The 20,426-nt window shown below is 39.5% G+C and overlaps 1 long non-coding RNA gene across 1 annotated transcript; it reads left to right on the top strand.

The window, feature by feature from the left end:
- The first annotated feature begins 8,925 nt into the window (after window positions 1-8,925).
- On the top strand, window positions 8,926-14,287 carry LOC310895344. The gene is made up of 2 exons (XR_014580624.1): window positions 8,926-11,599; window positions 14,138-14,287. It is a non-coding gene; the product is annotated as an uncharacterized lncRNA (long non-coding RNA).
- The last annotated feature ends 6,139 nt before the right edge of the window (window positions 14,288-20,426 follow it).

Genomic DNA, 20,426 nt, shown 5'->3' with positions numbered 1-20,426 from the left:
TTTTCTATTAGAAACATCCATTTAAAAGTCTTCACTAACACTAATTTTCAATTTATGAACAAGCTAGGCGACATGACTGTTGGAGCATTTGAAGATAATATTGCTGTTTCAGATGAAGCTGCCTTTGTACCAGAGTGATTTCTAAGTATGCTGAACTTTTCAGCCAAAGCAGAGAGTTGTGATTTGCAGTTGGATGGACGCCAATGCAAAGTCTGTGTTAGTAGAATCTTAAGTCAAATCTGTTATTTGCTGTTGTGAATCTGTATAAGTGTACTGTGCTGCAGTGCGATGATATTATTCCTCATTATAGTAGAGTCATGTGGAGAGTGTGGCAATCTTTCCCATTGGAGAGCTACCATCTTCTCAATATGCAAAGACATTTCTCAAGGTGGATACAGGAGAATGGGAATACAAAAAATGGAGCCCATGTTACACACAAATCTGGGAGTATGTGTCTGTAGTCTTTCAGTATTATCTTATGTGAAACTGGAACTTCATGATTTGTGTGAAATATGGAGAGAGAAAGTGAAGGTTCTCTCTGAGTATGAATTTGAATCTATGACAAGGAAGGGCTGACCATGCATAAAGGAAAATGTGAGTAGAAGTTTAATTCTTATTAAAATTATTTTTGTTATTTTAACTGCACACTTACAGTTTTACACTTTACAGTTTTAAAGTACATTATTTTTAGCTTTTGCATCAGGTATCAGAAGTCTCTGTAGTAGTGTTTTTTTTTTCTTTGGAAAGGAAATTTTTTCTTGAGAAATTCAGTACTCTTGTCAAGTCTGCTGGGGTGTGGTTTCTACCTCATCTAACTTCACCTGAAAGATGAGATTGGAAGTGTACAAGTTTTTGAGTATTCTAGTTATTGTTTTTTATGTATACTTACATAGTATATTTATATGCATTTACATAAAATATGTTTATATTTCTATTATAATTAAATTTATATAAATATACTATAGTGTTTTATACTTAATAAGTATCAACAAGTTTCATCAGTTCGTCTATACAGGCATGCCATCTGACCATGAAGAGATTATTGTCGGAGAACACAGGGCTAACCTTATTGTGAATCAACCACAAATTGAGTGAATCCATCATTTATTAAAACCAAAATTATAAAAATGAGTTCCGTCTCCACCTCAGTAGAATGACTTTGATAATTATGCAGTGCTTTACACAAGAGCATGAGGCAGTTCTTTATACCAACAAACGGGTAATTACCATGTACTTTTACTCCATCATAGATTCAGAGAAACAAGTAATGTTTTGGTATGAATATCTGCATAGACAAATCAGCTAATTCCTTGAAAAGTGATTTTAGATAGAACTCAATGATTGTTCTGTGAAAGAGTAGGTTAAATTCATGTAAATCTGGCTCATGGTGGTATATTTTTCTCCAAAGTAAGGAAGGATCATTCATACAAATCACCAAAATCCTTCATTAATGCCCAATCCCTTATCTAAATATCAAGATTCATTCTATGAAGTTTTATTACACCTTTGTCTGCTCACTAAATATTTTTCATGTATCACTGAAAGGTAAAGCAAAATTTTTATCCTTTTTGCTTCAAAGTGAATGCAGATCTTTCCCTAGCCTAGTTTAATATATCTAGCCATGTGTACTGGGTCGGACTGGGATGTTAACTTTCCCTGCAGCAGCCCATACAGTGCTGTGCTCTGCAATCGTAGCTAAAACAGCAATGGTATCACACCAGTGTTGTGTCTGCTGCTGAGCAGGGCTGGCACAGCATCAGGACTCTCCCTAATTCCCCTGGGGGTGGGCAAAGATGTGAGAAAAGAAACATCACCAGGGCAGCTGACCTAAACCAACCAAAGGGATATTCCATACCATATGATGTCACACTCAGCAATAAAAGGTGGAAAAAGGAGGAAGAGGGGAGGGGTGGGCTCTCGTGAAAACGTCTGTCCTCCTCCCAAACACCGGCTATGTGCATTGAGGCCCTGCTTCAAGGAAGTGGTCAAGCATTGCTTGACATGTGGGAAGTAGAGAGTAGAGAGTAATTTCTTTCCTCTGCACTTCCACATAGCCTTTGCTTGTTTCGCTTAGTTTTCCCTTTCCCCCTCCCTTTTCCCCTTTCCTTTTTCCCCTTTAGTTAAATTGTTAATTGTTTAGTTAAATTGTTTAGTTAAATTGTTTAATTAATAATAATCTTTCCTTAATAATTATTTTTTTTCCTTTAATTAAATCATCCTTATCTCAACCCGTGAGTTGTTCTTTCCTTTACTTCTTCCCCTCCTCATCTAAGGAGGTGGAGTGAGAGAGCAGTTGTGGTGTTCAGCTGCCTAGCATGGTAAAACCACCACACCATGTAAACAAGTTTTCAAGGACAAAATATTTTTTTTCTAGTTTGTTTTTAAGCTCTGCAATATTCTTCCCTCTTTTTGCAAGTGAAACTAATGGTAACTTGAAGATTTATATGTTGCATTTTGTTGATAGGTCAGAAAATGCTATTTGGGCACCAGATAAGTGAATGACAACAATAAGGAGGTATGTAATATTCTCTAATGGCTTCAATTCCTGGCAAATTTCATGGGACTGCTATTGTGCAGAAAGGGGAGTGCATTCCCATTCACCTGTAATGAGAGGTAAGTGGGACTTGCTTTCTCAATCTCTCATGGAAAGAGGGAAGCTGATTAGCTTATCGGTCTTGATCTAAGTACCAGGCTTTGCCTGTTGGCATCACTTCTTTTCTCTGCAGTTCATTTGCTATCAAGATGAAAGCTAGGTTTAGAAAACACACATACTTTCCGTCCTTTTCACAGCTTTCTGGTAGTTTTTAATCTGTTGTGTATCCACACGCTTTTAGTCTTTCCTTCCTAGAGAGGTTATAAATTGGTTCCTTTCTAGTTAGATAACTGACAAAAGCATCTATGTGTTTTTGTTTTTTAAAGACATTACAAATTGGTGAATTTAGCAGAAAAATCAGTCATGCAGAAAAGACCTCCCTTTTTTAGCTAACAATGAAACATTTCTGAATCTTGTGTTGCTGATATATTTTACCATTGAATGAAACCACTATCTTTGTCAGCCAGAATTTGCACACATACATGTATACACAGGGCTTCATTTGAAATAAAATGATAACAAAGGTGGAGAAGTTGTGAAATAGATAAAGGTTTGGTTCATAGCTGGCTTTTTTTTTTTTTTTTGATAAGGAGAATGAAGTGTGGTATTGTTTGAATGCTGAAATTTTTGTTTATTTGCCTAGTAAAACAGTGATGGTATTGTGGGTGTAGTTAGAGACCCCTTATTGAGAGCACAGTGCTGTTTTGTTACGTTCTGTAAAAACACATGGCAGACAGGTAATGAATGGTCTATGGAGCTCACAGCTCACAGCAAGACTGTGAAGACCCCATGACTTCATAGGACAGGAAATGAAAAGAGGCCTGAATAATACATGGAGTTCACATTTTGAATGGGCTAGCTTGTATGAGATTAAACAATAAACAAACAATCAAAGAGCATCTAAAATACAATCACTTTAAAAAGATTAAAAATGGATAAGAATTTTGACAATGAAAACAAATCTCTTAAATCACGGAAAGAGAGCTGGAGAAAAACAATCTCCTTAACTCAAGCTCTGCCTCTAGCCATCACTACGAATACCCTAGCCTTTCTCTTTTCCCCATCACTTGATCGTTGTAACAGTGGTGATCATGCTTGTCTACAGTCCTTCATTGGAAACCAGGTTTTGGCAAGAAAAACGGAGGATTGTTTCAGTCTCCTAAGACAAGGCCCAAGGCCCAGAGAGGTTTCCAACAAACATAAACCTCTAAAAACTTTTAGTGGAGCAGTTTCTGTTCTCATTTCTGTTTATTTCTCCACCTTGGTCTCCACCTTGGACAAATGAAAAAATAACAAATATGTTGCCATTAGAAGGGGTCGTCTATATGTAGTTCAGTGCTGATTGTCCCTCACATGTTATTCTGTGTATAGTTGTTTTGCCTTGTTTACACATTAATAATCTAACATGCTGGGGATCATAGAACACAGTGGGGCAGTTTGTGAGAAAGTTTGAAAGCCAAAGGTTTTCTTATAGAAGTGGATCTACCTTATAGATATCTCTATATCCTGCTGCTCTGTGGGAGTGGTTTTCTCAGAGGTTAAATCAAGCCAACACACTTTCTTCTGAAACTGAAATATTGTGGATCTATACAGTAATAAAAAGTAATGGAAGATGAATTGGCAATTGATAAGTTGAGATAAGAAGGAAACAGCAAATTAAATATAGTTTGCCATCATTATAAGTGTAATCCAGAACAGGCACTGTTATGGCTGACCCTCAGCAGCTTTTTGTAATACCTACTTAGCTTTCTAAGGAGTTGGATCACAGGATAGGTCTTTCCAGAATTCCAGTAATTCCATAGCTAGAGGCCTGCAAAATCATTAACAGTATGGAAAAAAATAGGAACTTCTTTTTATTTATTTTTTTCTCCAGTGTAAGAATTCGAGGCATCAGTTGGAAGCATCACACTGCCTGTTTAAAATCCAAAAAAATAAGGTGGCTCTCTAGCACTATGACCTGTAGTTACGTTGTGGGATTTATTGTCAGAGGATGTTGTGGATACTAAGAGTTTACATGGGTTTAAAGAGCAAATGGACAAGTATCTACGCAAGTCTATTAAATACCAAGACTCCACCCTGACTCTGGAAGACCCTGATTTCCAAAGTACTTAAGGCTGGGAGTCATAGCATTACATATTTTCTTGTGTCGCAGACACAGAGTACTAGGCTGGGTGGACCTTTGTTCTGACAAAAAAAAAAAAAAAAAAAAAAGGCTGTTCTAATGTCTTATCGTCTTATCCTGGATTTTTGCTTAATACTATGCACTAGATAAATCCTCTTCCTTTCTGTTTCTTCTCCTCTGTTTGACAGGTAGCCAGGTACCAACACTAGGTCCATCTTGGGAAGCCTCTTTGCCAGTCTAATACTGATAAGTCAGTATCTTCATTGCTGTACAAGTCTAATTTTAAAATTTTATTTTTAAAATATATCAGTTATTACATGGACTCAGTTATTGGGCATCCAAAACCAGACACCAGATCTACTTCAAATTACTATCTGGGTGTAGTAGGTAGATCATAAGAAACTCTTTGGCTAATTGGGAGCCAAAGTCAAAGCCTTTCTTTTGGCTGACTTCAGTTCTGGATCAAGATATTCCTGGGCTTTTTCTTTATAGATTACCCTGTTTTACCAACTTAGAGTGTAACATACTGTAGTACTAATCCTGCCATCACTATTCCTGTAACACTGGAGTAGATCTATTCTTCAAATCATTCAGAGTATAATTAATTCCATTATGTATACCTTAGTTACTGTGTACCATATTGCACCAAGAAAAAAATACAAAAGAACTTTCAAAATGTAGCATACTTAAAATGGAGAACATAAAACTGTTATTTATCATGTTTTCTTTGTAGGCTACACTGCATGTGTGATATACTTAATTCTGTACTCTGAGTATTAAGGCATGTGAGTAAACAAGAAGCTGATTTCCATATCAATAATCTGATCCAACACCTATTGAAATGAGGAGGCTAGTTTCCAGTGCTTCTTTGCTGTAACATTGGCCTGAGTTTTACATTCTGTCTTAAAGGAGAAAGACTGGATGCCACAACGGGGTGAATGGAGTTGGTTACCTGCTCCCTCATCATTCTTTTACTAGCTTGGCTCCCTGACTGCAGACACAAGATCAGAGCACAAGACCAGAACTCTGTTCTGCTGTTTATGCTGCATGCAGTATGGTATCACTCATCTTTTAACACTTTAAGCTTATTCTCTTCTACTTCTGAGTCAGAAACTTCAAAGCGTTTAGATTCAGCTATTTTTTCTTTTTATCTTCCTTGGGATTTTGTATTATAGTATTCTACACATTTTATAGATATAGCCCGCTGTCAAAGTTGTTGTCTTAACAGCATGTTTTGCCCTAGATGCTTCTGTTCTCCAGAAAATTCTGACTTCTATTCTGTTTCTGAATTATTTTTTCTTTGATATTTTGGAATTTCCTGAGAAACAATACTTAAGTTTTGTTTTTGACCAAACATCTGTACTGTCACATCCTAAGTCTGTGACATCAGGGCAGCTGAAGTGCAGCTTTATCTGCTGAATGACTAAGCTGACTGGAAAATCATTTCTAAGGGCACTATCCTGACTTTGCTGATCCTTGGTCTTGAGGATCTTAGCTGTTTGAATTTACTAGTATTACAAGGGTTGTTTACCTCTCACTGATTATTTCTTTTGTTCCTTATGTCTGAATTCAGAATGAGAATTTCTGTGAGGTTTCTTCTTCAAAGCCATTACTGATCCTCTACAAGTGAAACTGCCACAGCTGATCTCCCTGGTTACCATCCTGGCTTCCCTTTTCATTCTGTATAAGCCCTGGGGGGAAAAATATTCATGAATATTCTCAGTGAGAAGTAAACAGGAAGAGAAAATAACCTCTAATAGTTCATAAAGTTTGATATATATAAAAAAAAAGCATTAAAGAACAATGAAATATATGTCTATCTCAACAGAGAACTATACAGTTTTAAAGTTTTCCATTAGTTAACAGCTCCTAACACTAACAGCATTAAACCAGCTTTAAAAGTAGCAAACAGTTGAGTACATTTTAAAGTTAGACTTTTATAGCTGGGGCTTGGCTCTACTTCCAGTAAAGAAAATCACAAATTAACTTGTTTATGGGCTATGAAAAACTTCAGAGCTTTTTCTGGAGTCACTGTATCAGAAGAGCTCTTAGAGAAGGCTTGCTTTCTGATGCTCCTTTTCTACTTAGGGAAAAACAGTAATTCCTCAAGTCTTCAGTTTCCTTCTGAGATTAAATGGAATAAAGACCCTTAGGAATACAACTGAACATGCTGAACATGCAGTGGAGCCACTACCTTCTTGGTGAGGTGACAGGACCGCTGGCTTCCTTTGGTTACCCTTAGCCCTCCCATCATCATTTACAGCTGCATTCATGTTGGAAAGTACTTGAGTCTGAGCCTGATGGGATGCTTCTGTGTTCTTGCTGTTACTTGTTTTCTTCAGAATTTGTGGATATGGGATGTCTGGACTGCAACCCTCACAGTGGTGCTTCTATAGCATGAAGCTGAGGGTCAGTCTTACATGACCTGAGAGGCAGCATGAGGGCTGAAGGTGGTGGATAGTAGGATAGCATTGAAGAGCTGGGTGGGATGCAACACCACTGTGGTGCAGTCTTGTCCCAAGTTTCCACTTGGTGCAACCTCTGGAGTAAACGGTCCCAAGAACCGCACACAGGTTTTGTTTCAGAGAAAGCCAACTGATTAACACTGAAAGAACATCTTGTAGCTCTGTAACATTTAAGCAGTCTGTGTGAGCTGGGGGCTAGAAAGTTCACAAAGAAATGAAGAAATTTAAATGCTATCTGCTGGATATGCATGCACAAATATATGCTGGGGGCCACCCAGCTGGAAAACAGCTTTGGACACCAAGTAAAAGAAGCCGAATGGTGTCCTAGTCTGCAGTAGGAGGAGTGTTTCCAGCAGGTCAAGAGGTGGTCCTGTACCTCTCTGTACAGCACTGGTGAGGCCAGACCTGGAGCACTGGGTTCCATTTTGGTTTCCTGAATACAACAGAGACATGAAACTAGAAGAGAGTCCAGCATCTTTTTATTAATAACACATGCTCTAAGCATTATGTAACCAGGTATGTTCCCTGACTAGTATTTTGCAGTAGTTCTGCTATACACATTTTATAGATTTCAACAGCATTCTAGTTGAAGAAGAAGGAGTTTGTAGAAGAAGGAGTTTGTAGCATTTTTCCTCCTTTCTGTCCCCCAGTGCCCTCTCAACATTTCCTACATTCTGCTGCCAGTAGGCAGAAGGGTTATCTGGCACCACTCTCCCTCTAGACTGAGTGTAAATGCATATTGGCATTGATTCCTGGTAAATTGTATATGCTTTGCACATGGCTCCTTCCTGGTAAAGTTTTGGATAATATTCTGCTAGTTTTCTCTCTCTGTGTTTCCTTTCCTGTGTAGCCAGACTGTGAGAGTGAGCATTGGTATAGCGCTTACTTTTTGCTAGTCTACTCTATGGTTAAAGTTCATCCTTGTTGATGTATGTTTTTGCCTCCCTCTTCTTTGCCTTATCTCCAGATTTTTTTTTGTTACATGCAAATAGGAAAGAATTTTCAGCACAAGACAACATATTTTTACTAGGCACCAACAAGGCACTGAGAAAATGACAATAATATATTCATAGAATCATAGAATGATTTGGGCTGAAATGGACCTTTAAAGATCACAGAATCACAGAATGGTTGAGATTGGAAGGGACCTCTGGATATCGTCTAGTCCACCCCCCCGCCAAACAGGGTCACCTTGAGCACATTACCCAGGATTGTGTCCAGATGGCTTTTAAATATCTCCAGGGAAGGAGACTCCATAAACTCTCTGGGCATCTTTTCCCACTTTTCCTCATGTTCAGTCAGAACTTCCTGTGTTGCAGTTTATGCCATTGCCTTGTCCTATTTCTGGGCACCACTGAGAAAAGTCTGACCCCAACCTTTTGATGCCCTCCCTTCAGATACACACATAGAACAGATCCCCCCTGAGCCGTCTCTTCTCCAGGCTGAACAGGCCCAGCTCCCCCAGCCTTTCCTCATATGAGAAATGCTCCACTCCATTAATCCTTTTTGTAGCCCTTTGCTGGACTCTCTCCAGTAGCTTCATGTCCCTCTTGTACTGGGAAGACCAGAACTGGACACAATACTCCAGGTGAGGCTTCATCAGTGATGAGTAGAGGGGGAGGATCACCTCCCTTGTCCTGCTGGCAATGCTCTTCTGAATGCAGCCCAGGTTACTGTTGGCCTTCTTGGCTACAAGCACACATTGCTTGCTCATTGCTGGTTCATCTAATCTAGTCTATTGGATCATCCAGTCCAATGTTTATTGAGTGTACATATTCTGCTTTATTTTTACCTAGTCTGTGTACACTTTTCTTCATTTTTGAAGTGTGCAAGGTTCTGTTTCTTTGAAGAAAGGAGAAAACAAGGAGACAATGGTTTTGTTTATGTTTCCTGACCCCTCAGACAGTGTTGTCAAAAATTCTGTTCTCAGTGCTAGTCCAGCCCATTTCTGAAGCTTGCTTCTCAGTCTGTTTCTGTGGTTTCACCTTGTTTCTGTCTTGTTCACAGGTCACTTGATCAAAGAACAATCAGATCCACATTTTGCTCCCATAGTTCAAATCATAGAGGATCCATAGATAAACACTGTTACAGCGGTAAAAAACTGATACAAACTGCAAAGTGGTGGCCTTTGGTCAATCCAATTGATATTCTCTGTCCCCTAAACCGGTTCTTCTCTATATATCTCACTTTTACCGCAGAGATTTCAGGAATCTGTGTTTTTATAAGATGCTTCAATCTTAACACCTTTTGTGTTCATTTGATATTTATCTGTGTGGTGCTACAGCCTAAGAAATAATTTAACCTTCCCATTTCCCAAGGCAGCTATTCTTTATGTAACTTTTGATAGTACTGAATGACTCCTAACTTCTGCATTTTTAACTATGCTCCTTGAAACCTGTCAAGGTGTCTTTTCCTGCTGTGTTTAAATGTTGAGGAATGTGAATGAAAATTTATATAGGATATAGTCATTGATGCCAATAATTTCCCTTGAAACTTTCCATTGACCTCAGTAGAAATTCTACCAAGCCTTTGTTAGGCCTATAGTAGATTGCAGTGCCCCTTACTCTTTTTTTGTTTGTTTGTTTCTATCAGCTATGCCTGTTGCTATGAAAAGCTGTCTGTGAATTGTGTCCTTCCCAGAAAAAGCAGTTCTTACAAGGCAAGACTTGACATGACTTGATTTTAATAGCCTGTCCAAACCGATATGATACTCATTTTGTGTACTTCAGGGCATTAGATTCCACAAGAGTTTGTTGTTCTACCCAATTAATTTGAAAGACTGTGCTTCATCCCAAGAATAAATTGATGAAAAAGTTTTACAAAGGTTGATCTTTGATAACACAGCTGAAGGTCCTTCAAATACATCAAGCATAGGAAGTCAGAAACACATTAATTTTCTAAGAGTAGCAGTGCAACAGAAATAAGCTGGAGTGTCTTTTGTTGGGATTGTACAAGGTAGTGCTCAATGAATTTTTATATCACATCAGACTCTCACTTATAGCAGAAGCTTGAAGTTTTTCATTCCAAACATAGTGCAAACATTGGCCTCCTACATTACTCTCCCAGACATGTTTCAGAGGAGCAAGAGAGCTTTATTACCTTTCCCAACTAATATTATCCCACACAGTCTGGGAAAGCTCCCTACATTTCTCCCTCTCTTGTCTGGTCTATATTTTGGCTTTAACTACGTCTGGCACCTTTTCTCTAGGCAGCTTTTGGGCATTTTATCATCTGAGTTAACTTCGAGCTTTCACAGTGAGTTGTCTGTGGTCAGCTGTGAAGCAGGTGTATGCCGTGGTATTTGCTGAGGTGCTGTTCTTCTTGCAGCACAGATGAGACATTGTTGAGTATATTACATGGTTCCCTTCTGCATGTCTGCTTCTGTAAATCATGAATGCAAAAAGGGAAGGGGGTGTGGTGCTCAGTCAGGTCTCACCCCACAAAGGGCTGCAGCTCTGTGTCCATGGAGGTAGGAGCAAACAAACAGCAAGGCAGGCAGGGGCAGAGGTCTCACCAACTGGAGGCAGACACAGAGTACCTGAGCAAGGCGATCCAGGTGGGTCTGAAAACAGTATGCAAGGTCAGCCGAAAGTGTCATCATTGCCGAGAAAGCCCACAGAAACTTCTTGCAGCCAAGATCTAAGCCCAACCAAGGTTTCTCAAACATCTGTCCTCTCAGCAAGTTCAGCTTCTAGGATGGATAAAGTACGTGCTCCATACCCAGAAACATGCAAGCAGATATACACAACCTCAGACTGGAGTAATATCAGTGCCCTGCGAAACTACTACACCTTAACTGCTCTGAACAGATTTGCTGAGGGTGCATATTGTGCCATCATTTAAGTTGTTGAGAAAAATACTGAATATTGGTACCAGTGATATGCCATTTGTTGCCAGCAGGCAACCTAATGTTGGGCCATTGACTATGGCTAGGTAATGAGGGCACTAACAGCCTTAATGTTCCTGACCAGCCTCACCTGGGGCTTCCACCTATGCCTTCTGCCCATGGCCTCAGGTGCTCCATTTAAACTCAAGTTTGAGCATTTGCTCCTGGTCTGAGTTATGAAACGGGTACCCATATCTTCAGTCCTGCCACTGGCCTTGTTTCCTCGAGGGACCTTGGATCAGGATTTTAGGTAGCTTCTTCCTGGTGCTGTCTCTTGGATAGTTATTAGGCCCACGCTACAGTGTTTTCTTCAGTTCTATCTCTGGTCTCATCTCCTGCTGTTCCTGCATGGCCTCCAGGTTAGACCCTGGAAATAGTTCATTACCCTGCTCTTTCTGGGACCGTCAATGGACCCTGTTATCACCACCACGCTGCTTGCCATGTTCAAACCCTGTTGGAGTGTGCCCTGGTTGTCACCTTTGGCTCCTGGCTTGTCATCCCTTGTGGAGCTGCTCTGCTCTTACTGCTCTCCGGTAGGTAAAGTAACACTGGAGATCTGTTGGTATTTTTAGTTTTTTGTGGTTACAAAGTTCAAACAAATTAGGATGTTGTTTCATATAAAAACGACAAAAAATATGGTGAATCTAAAGGAAGAATAGAGAATAATATTAAAGGAGAAGAATAACTGATTCCAATTGTTAAATACCTATCACTCTGAATCTGACCTAGCTTTTATTTTTCTGTGCAAACTGTCTTTGGCAATAAGATGTTGGCAACACTATTTACTCCAACAACCCATTTCAAATGTTGTATTCTTTATTGTTTTTCTCAGCTGCAAAGGTTTCCTGCAAGGAGTATTTCTGAGAAGGTTGAGGGGTCCTGTGGGGGGGGGGGGGGGGGGAAGGAGCTCTGTAAGAATAAAATCAGTGATGAGGTACTTGAATTCACTCCCATGGAAGGTAGTAACATTTATGCTAAAAAGAGAACGTGCAATATTGGAGTAGTTTTTTTTAATTATTATTTTTTATTTTTTTATTATTAATAGTTAAAAGGCTAAAACTGATCATTTCTGCAACGTAGGCAGGATGAGTCTGTTATATATGATCACAGTGATCTCAGCAAATCATACCATGAACACAATACTCTCCTCTCAAGAGTTTTTTTTTACGTCTCAGTGCTGGCAAATTTGCCATAATTTTTCAACTGTTTTCTGTCAGTGCAGATCTTGTCTGTTTCTCAGTCTTTCAAACCCACAGACTGTTTATCTGCATGCAGTAGCTGGATTTGTGTCTTCAGCTTTGCCTCTCTGACCGTAATAGGTGACAAATAATAAGAGAATAGTAATAGTAGCAAGATTTTTTTTCTGAGTCTGGAGTAACCTCTAGCATTAAAGTTACTCTAAGGGCTAGAGTAACCATTAGTGTCCTTTCTTAGAGCACTGAAAGAGAAATGTGGATATAGCAAAGATGCTTAACTGCTGTTTTCATGATGTTAAGCTTAAGCTTAACAATTTCCTGAAAAAAGGAAATGGTCATATACAGTACAAAATATATGTCCAGAAGAACAGCTACCTTGTACCAAAAACTGTGGTGTCCACATTAACTTCTCTACTGCAAACTTTCTGGGAGTGATCAGTGTGCAACATATTGGCTTTACAGAGAAGGGTAAAAATCAAGACACAGAAGGACCCAGGGCTCTCCTATGCTTTTTTTCTTTAGCAATCTCAAAGCTGCTTCTGGTGAGCAAATTAGCAAGCTAGTTGTTGACACCTGAAGTGTCCAAACAGAGAAGCAAGAGCTTGGGGAGTTGCAGAAAGCAGAACCATTCCTTAAAGTATATGGCAAGAGATCCTTGGTGAGGCTAGGTGTAGAGTCTTCACAAGGTCTCCTAATGGACAGGAGAAGTGACATTGTATGGAGTGCAAGGGGGAAGAATAGCTGGGCAAAGCTGGTTTTGAGGTGTACTGGGTGGTTTTGATGTGAGGGGACAGAATTATGGGAGAGGTGAGCCTTATGTGGGAAAGATTTAGAGGGTTGCTCAGAAAGAGTTATGGGTGTAAGTGGGTGAAGGAGGAGAGGCTGGTATGCAATAAATGGGATTAAACACAATCTCTGCAAGAGGAGGGAGGGAAAGTAATGTAGCTTTGTGGAGATGTATGAAGAGACCTAGTATAGGAGAAGACAGGGACATAAATATGGCTCTTTCTGGAAAGGACGGGGAACATCCTGTCTCTTTTGCATGAGGGACAACCAAGGACTATGATGGAGAATGCATAACACAGGGACTTTTTGCTTTGAGACACTGCATTTTAAAACTGGAATTTGGGTAAATGAGGATGATTGAGCACTGGTGTAACTATCTGTGAATTGTCTAGCTACCAACCTCTATTACAGATGTGCCTAGCTGGCAATTTCAGAACTATGAAGCTAACAATACAATTCCTTTATTTCAGGTTATCTTACTTGTCTACACATGAGAAACTCTTATTTTTGAGCAATTAGAAGCATGTTTAGTCAAAGTGGGTTTAGCAAAGAAAAATGGGTAGAATTTTCAAAAGCACTTAGGAACAAAATTTCTGTGGTTTTAAACTATTCTGTAATACTGAAACTGCTTTGTTTTTATGAAGCTCCCCCCCCCCCCCCCCCCCCCCCCCCCCCCCCCCCCCATGAAATTTTCTGGAGTTACTGTAATTTTGGGTGGAGGGGACTAAGCAAGCTGTCATGAAAAAGGTAGACTCTTAGTAACTGTTGTGTCTGGAAAGTTCACAGAACTGACTATTTCTAGGGCTCTGAATATGTATCTAGACTTGCTCCAAGATTCAGCAGCGGGAGCTGTGGCTGCTTATAGCAATATTTTAGCTTTCTGTAGGGAAGGCCCAAAAATACAAAGCAGATCTTCCTTTGTTTAACTTATGCTTTCTATGCCTAAACATGTCAAACACAAGCACTCCAACACAATATTTATTTTCTAAAGTAAATATCCTCCTTGGTAGACATCTGTGTTCTTAATTCTGTTCTTTATTTAAACATCTGTTAGAGAAAATATCATGCCATATTTTTTTCTGTTTGCAGTTTCCAGCTCCAGATGTTCCCAATGAAGTGGGAATAAGCCTGGATAACCCAGCAATCCTGCTGATGATATTGTGACAGTTACTTGGCATGCATGGCAATCTGAGTATTAAAATTCAATAAAGTGGATCATCTGCAAATTAGATTGAAGTATTTAGGAAATTGGTTTCCTTTAAAACTGAAGATAAATATGGATGGAAGCTCCTCTTCCTCTGACCTTCTTATGTTCTCTTCTCTATGTAGTAGACACATTCCTGTCTTTGTTCATCAACTTGCCTTGGGCTTAGCAAGAGTGGCACTTCATTCATAATTTCTTCTAAACAATACTACTGTTTAAGGATACATTTGGCATGTTGATGACATGATACAAAAGTAATGCAAAGAAGACTAGGTTTTTTGCTCCTACTCTGATGTAGTTCTTTGTATGGTAGTTCTACCTGCACCACAAAAGTAACCTCTGACTTTGAAATTGAAGTTTGGCTTCTAGGGATTTCAGGAAAGCAAGGAGCATTTTTTTTTCCCCTCAAAAAAGAGGTACCTAAATTATTATAAGGGGACAGGTTGATAGGTTCCTAAATGTTTGAGGCTAAAAAGGACACTAAAGCATCTACTTGGCTGAGAATGCTCTGAGGAGATTCCCACATCACAGGCAGTGCTGACACCAGGGTCATAACAGAGAATTTTAGCATTTCCTCAGTTCCTTCCAGCATTAGGGCACTCGTTCTACAGCTGTCCTGCCTCCTTTTCAGAGCAGTGGTGTCTCAGCTGCTGTATTAGCCCGATTTAGTACCTCATTTGCAGGGTCAAGTAGCATTACTTCTTGTTGCTTTTTTGTGGTAGGTTAGTTTCTGCTCTGTTTTATGCTGGTGTACAAAGCTGGAATCACTGAAATTCACTTTCTGACCTGATGTGTCTGTCTGTGGTTGAAACATCATGTATCCTTGTGAAGTTCTGGCCCCAGCTTTTCAACTTTATGTAATCTGAAGTTAATGCCATGTGGTATGCCAAGCAAACAGCCTTTGCTTATCATAACCTTGTTCTGAGCAGGTTCTCATATCTGCATTGCTCAGGTGAGTGGCTTCCAAACCACATCACTGGGAAGATTTCAGTAAGTTTTCAGGAAGTTACAGTAAGTTTCCAGTAGTAGCAGTAAACTTGTTCAGTTGAATCTTTGCTAAGGAACTAAAGCTGGACTCAGGCAAGGAAGAAACTTTTAGAGGGGAGGATGAGATCTTATATTAAGGAACTGATCTTCACCATATTTATGAACACCCAAGAACTGCTAAAAACAGGAATTAGAAGAGTGGTGCCATGGCAGGTTAGGCTATAGGTGAGGCGTTTCAGTTTGGCAACTCAGATGAGAGCATCACTGACAAAAGAAAGGATTTAGTCAAACTTTAACTACTTGTCAAGTATACTCTGGGCCCTAGTGCTTGTGTAATTGATTTCAGCAGAGCCTGACTCCTTGTGTTTTTTTTTTAGTTTCTTCCTTACCTCTTTACCTGTCTACAGATCTTGTTTTAATATTTTACAGCTAGAAGCATGAACAGCATGAATAAAACAAGTTTCTGATTTATGAAGTCTGTGTGACCATTGTTGTGACCATCCTTGTCAACTGTAGCAAGCCAGCTTTAGGTGAATGTCAGTTTTAGTGAAAAAGAATGAGTGGAAAGAGAAATTACTTAGAGAGGGGAAAAAAAGTGACATTTAAAATTCACCTCAAGCAGGGATTTTTGTTTGCTTCTTCATGTGAAAACACAAACAGTAAGTTTATTCAAGAAACTAACATTTCAGTGAAGTTGTTCCTGATTAACTTGAGAGACTTCTTTTTCTAGATCTAATTTGCTAGCTTCCTATAACGATTATTAGAGCTGTTGGAAAAATCTTGGCAGAAACTTGAGGAAAAGAAGTCAAATTTCTTAGCTCTTCTTTTTGTCCAGCAGTAAAGATATTTCAGTTTAAGATGACATTTTAAAATAAATGGAGCTGCGAAAACACTGAAGCTATACTTTTCAAGAGAAGGCACAAAGCATATCTTTGAATGTAGGTACAACAACACTGGGAATGCAAATGGTTGTTAACTATTGCATAATGATACTTTAAAAATTTTCAAATATTAATAGATAGAATATAAAATTATCAGAGAGCTCTGCACTCCAGATGATAAAAATAATAGGTTAGTGAGGTAGGACTTATTCTTTGAATGTGAAGAAGTTTTAATGAGGCTCACTGTAAATAACATTACTATGGAACTATGTTCTCCTGGACAAATTCTGTACCATTTTTCTTATCAGTATCTTTTTCAGTATCTCATTCAGTGTGAATGTGCTAGTGGACCCTTCTTTGATAAAGTCAGTTCATGCGGGTTGCTCCTTTTTTGGAGATGATTATGAGAATTCAAAGTTGATATTTTATGCCTATGTATGAAGTGGTTACATGAATAAATGTAACTGGAAGGGCTCTCAAGCCACTTTCAATAATTTACCAGCAGTTCTGGCGAACTGGGGAGGTTCCAGTTGATTGCAATGTGATGCCTATCTACGAGAAGGCCAGGAAGGAGGATCTGTGGAACTACAGGCCTATGAGTCTGACTTCTCGTGTCAGGGAGGGTCATGGAGCAGAACATCCTGAGTGCCATCACACAGCACATACAGGACAACCAGGTGATCAGACAGAAACCCACTGCATGGGTTTTTGAAAGGGAAAGGCAGATCCTGTCTGACTAACCTGATCTCCTTCTACAGTAACATGACTTGCTTAGTGGACAAGGGAAAGGCTGTGGATGTTGTTTACTCAGACTTTAGCAAGGCATTTGGTACTGTTTCCAACAGCAGTCTCCTGGAGAAACCGGCTGCTCATTGCTTGGATGGATATATTTTTCACTGGTTGAAGAACTGGCTGGGTGGCCAGACCCAAAGGGCCACTGTGAATGGAGTTGTATCCAGTTGGTGGCTGGTCACCAGTGGTGTTCCCCAGGGCTCGGCACTAGGCCCAATTGTGTTTAAGATTTTTATTGGTGCTCTTGAGGAGGGGATTAAGTGCACTCTCAGTGCGTTTGCAGATGACACCAAGTTGGGCAAGAGTGTTGATCTGCCTGAGGGCAGGAAGGCCCTGCAGAGGGGTATGGATAGACTGGATTGAAGGCCTGCATCCAATTGTGTGGGATTCAACAAGGCTAAGTGCTGGGTGCTGCACTTGGGTCATAACAAACTCATGCAGTGGTATAGGCTTGGGGATGAGTGGCTGGAAAGTTGCCCAGCAGAAAAGGACCTGGGGGTGCTGGTTGACAGCCGGCTGAACATGAGCCAGTGGTGTGCCCAGTTGGCCGAGAAGGCCAGTGCCATCCTGGCCTACATCATAAATCATGTAGTCAGCAGAACTATGGAAGCGATTACCCCTCTGTACTCGGCACTGGTGAGACCACATCTCCAGTACTGTGCTCAGTTTTGGGCTCCTCACTAGGTGAAGGATAGTGACTTGCTTTAGCATGTGCAGGGAAGAGCAACAAAGCTGATGAAGGGACTGGAAAACAAGACGTGAGTTGCAGCTGAGGGAGCTGGGGCTGTTTAGTCTGGAGAGGAGGAGGCTGAGGACAGATCTCATCTTTCAGGTAGTTATAGAGAGTGTCTTTAAGTAAGGTGGGTGTTGGTCTCTCCTGGTTAAGCTATGCAAAGTTTACTGCACAGTGCAGGAGAAGCAAACAGCTCTGCATCCAAGGGTACTCTCATCTGCCAGCCATGCTTGTCTGTCCTATGTGCCATAAACTGACCATATCAATCCACAAAATGTGAAGCACTTCTGTTACTAGAATAATGAATGTGTTGATGTCATCATAATTACTATGACATCAGGTTTTCCCTGATGTTACAAACACTTGCAATAGCACTCGAGTTTTCATTTTCTTGGCATAAGTTTTGAGAATAGTTTCTATCTTGGAGTTTTGCTACTCCACCATGGATTGGGAGGGAGAGTTCTGGACAGGCTATCTGCATAATTTTTGGAGCTTAACTAAGGATTTGAAATTCCTATTTGCAGCAGTGGAGATCCATTGGTCAAAAATTTAAAACAGATTGCCATGGGGAGGTACAGAGAAGCTGCATTAGATTGCGTAAGCTAGATTTTATAGCTGAAAAACTGCTTTTAGGTTACTACTGCTCTTAAATAAGCAAAATACTTTATGAATAGTACATTGCAAGAAGGAAGACTTTTTGTGAAGAGTTTGAAGCCTAATGTTTTCTAAAATATATTTTAGAAAGATATAGGAGAGTTCCTAGGAGGATTCAATGTCCTTATCAGGGACTGACAGTTTTCTGGGACTGTCTTGTCACCATGTGATCTTTTTACTCTGGTCTGCTTATTTTTCTGTTTTCAGCAGAAGCTGACACTTCTGTGGCAAAGACCGTGCTATACAGTCAAACCTCAGAGACAAGGACATTATTTTATAGATAACATTTCATAAAACTTATGAGAATATTAGCAAATAGCTTGAAAAGAGACTGGAGAGATGTAGTAATGTATTCTTTATTTAATGAAGTATACACAATAGTCGATGGATAATGCTTCCATAAATGTAAGACTGTTCTCAGATGTAAAGCTTCGTTGTAATGCAATTGATTCCTTTAATCTAGCATGCCTTGTATCATTGGATTGGTTAAAAAAAAAAATTCAGCTGAATATCCTTCTGTTGATTTGGCAGGTGGTCTAGGCATTTGGCTCTGCTACAGGGAGCCAAAGTGTCATCGTTTTTATATCAAGTACCAGGTAACGAATAGTTGGGAAACAGCTTACATAACCCTATGGTTCAAGGTAATTCTATATTCCTCAGGCTTATACTTCCACCTTATTTCTAACCAAGTCTTAGGGAGGATAAAATTATTGATCCGTGGGCTACAGTCTGACTCTTTTTATTGTTTTCCATTCCTTTCAAAGGTTTTCCTCCCATACTCTATCAAGAGGGCTTTAACTGTCACTCTTTTAAGCCCTTTCCTCATCCTTTTTAGCTCTTACTAGAGTTTCTAAAACTGAGAATATGAGCTTGGTGAAGACTCATGCCGAACTTTAATTTGATTCTTGTTTCCTTTGCAAGCCCACTCTCTGGCTTCAGCAGCTCTTAAGGCTTGGGATGGTATGATCTTTGAATTTAGGAGTAGGGCCACTCTATGTAGCACAGCTTATGCATCTCTTATAGTCAGTTGAGATCTAGTTGGTGCAGTCATTAGGATGCAATTAATTCCATCATAAAGTGTACATTTAAGGGAAGCCTGCCAAATTCCACACTAAAAAAGTTCATCTCTACCCATTAAAGAAAGTGTATGTAGGGAATAACATAGACACGTACACTTAAAATTCAGGGAGGCAGATCAGAAATGGGAGTAAAGATTGTTTTACCTAAAGCATCTTTCTGACAGTGACAGGAAGCTGATATAGATATTTGGGTATTTGACTTCTGTATAGACGTTTTTCACTCAAATTAGGTTCAGAAAACAATCTGGAAAAGCTGCATGTCATGTTTCTCAACATGCATGTCAAGAGAGCAGACAGTTCATGATCTCTATTTGGTTCCTGGCCTTTTTGCCAGTGGGGGTTATAATTCTGATTTCGCTAGTGGGTGCCATGGAGAGGATGAAGATATATCAATTGTTCACTGCCTTCCTGTCTTCTCCAGAATAAGAACTACAGTGTCATCAAATGAAACTAGCAGTTACCATGTTCAAAGTGAAAGGTTGTGATCCTTTATCCAGTGTGAAGCTGAACTGGGAGACAGGACAAGTCCGTTGAGCAAAAAGCCAGTGATGACAACTGAATATGTTAAAAAATAAAAATGTCTGGATCAGTAAATACTCAAGCTGACTGTGATAGTTACAGAAATTATGCTGAAGAGAACTATAACAATATAATTGTTCTGTTCTTATATTCTTCAGGCATCAAGTTTTCTCCACTGTCAGGATGCTAACAAGATACTGGACTAGTTTTTGGTTGGAGTGGTTCTTAAGACCAGAGTGAAATGTCTTACAACATAAACAGGGGTCCTTCAATGGCAAAGATGTTCATAACATCTAGCTTACTTGAATAGGAAATGAATGTGTGTTTATATAGGTGTAAGCAGTTTATATTGTGTGGTTTTTATATCATTCATTATTGTTACATATCAACCTTTAAAACAGTGTTGTCAGTAACATATCTAGTATATAACACTTTCTCATAAGCTTCCCAAATACTCAGTTTACATGAATATCACCCAAAGGTAAAGAATGGCAGATATGAAGTCCAGCCAATATTTATGGAGATGGAT

This window comes from Anser anser (assembly GCF_964211835.1).
Source record: "Anser anser genome assembly, chromosome: 2".
Classification (NCBI taxonomy): Eukaryota; Metazoa; Chordata; class Aves; order Anseriformes; family Anatidae; genus Anser; species Anser anser.
This window is presented reverse-complemented; position numbering and strand designations above follow the sequence as displayed.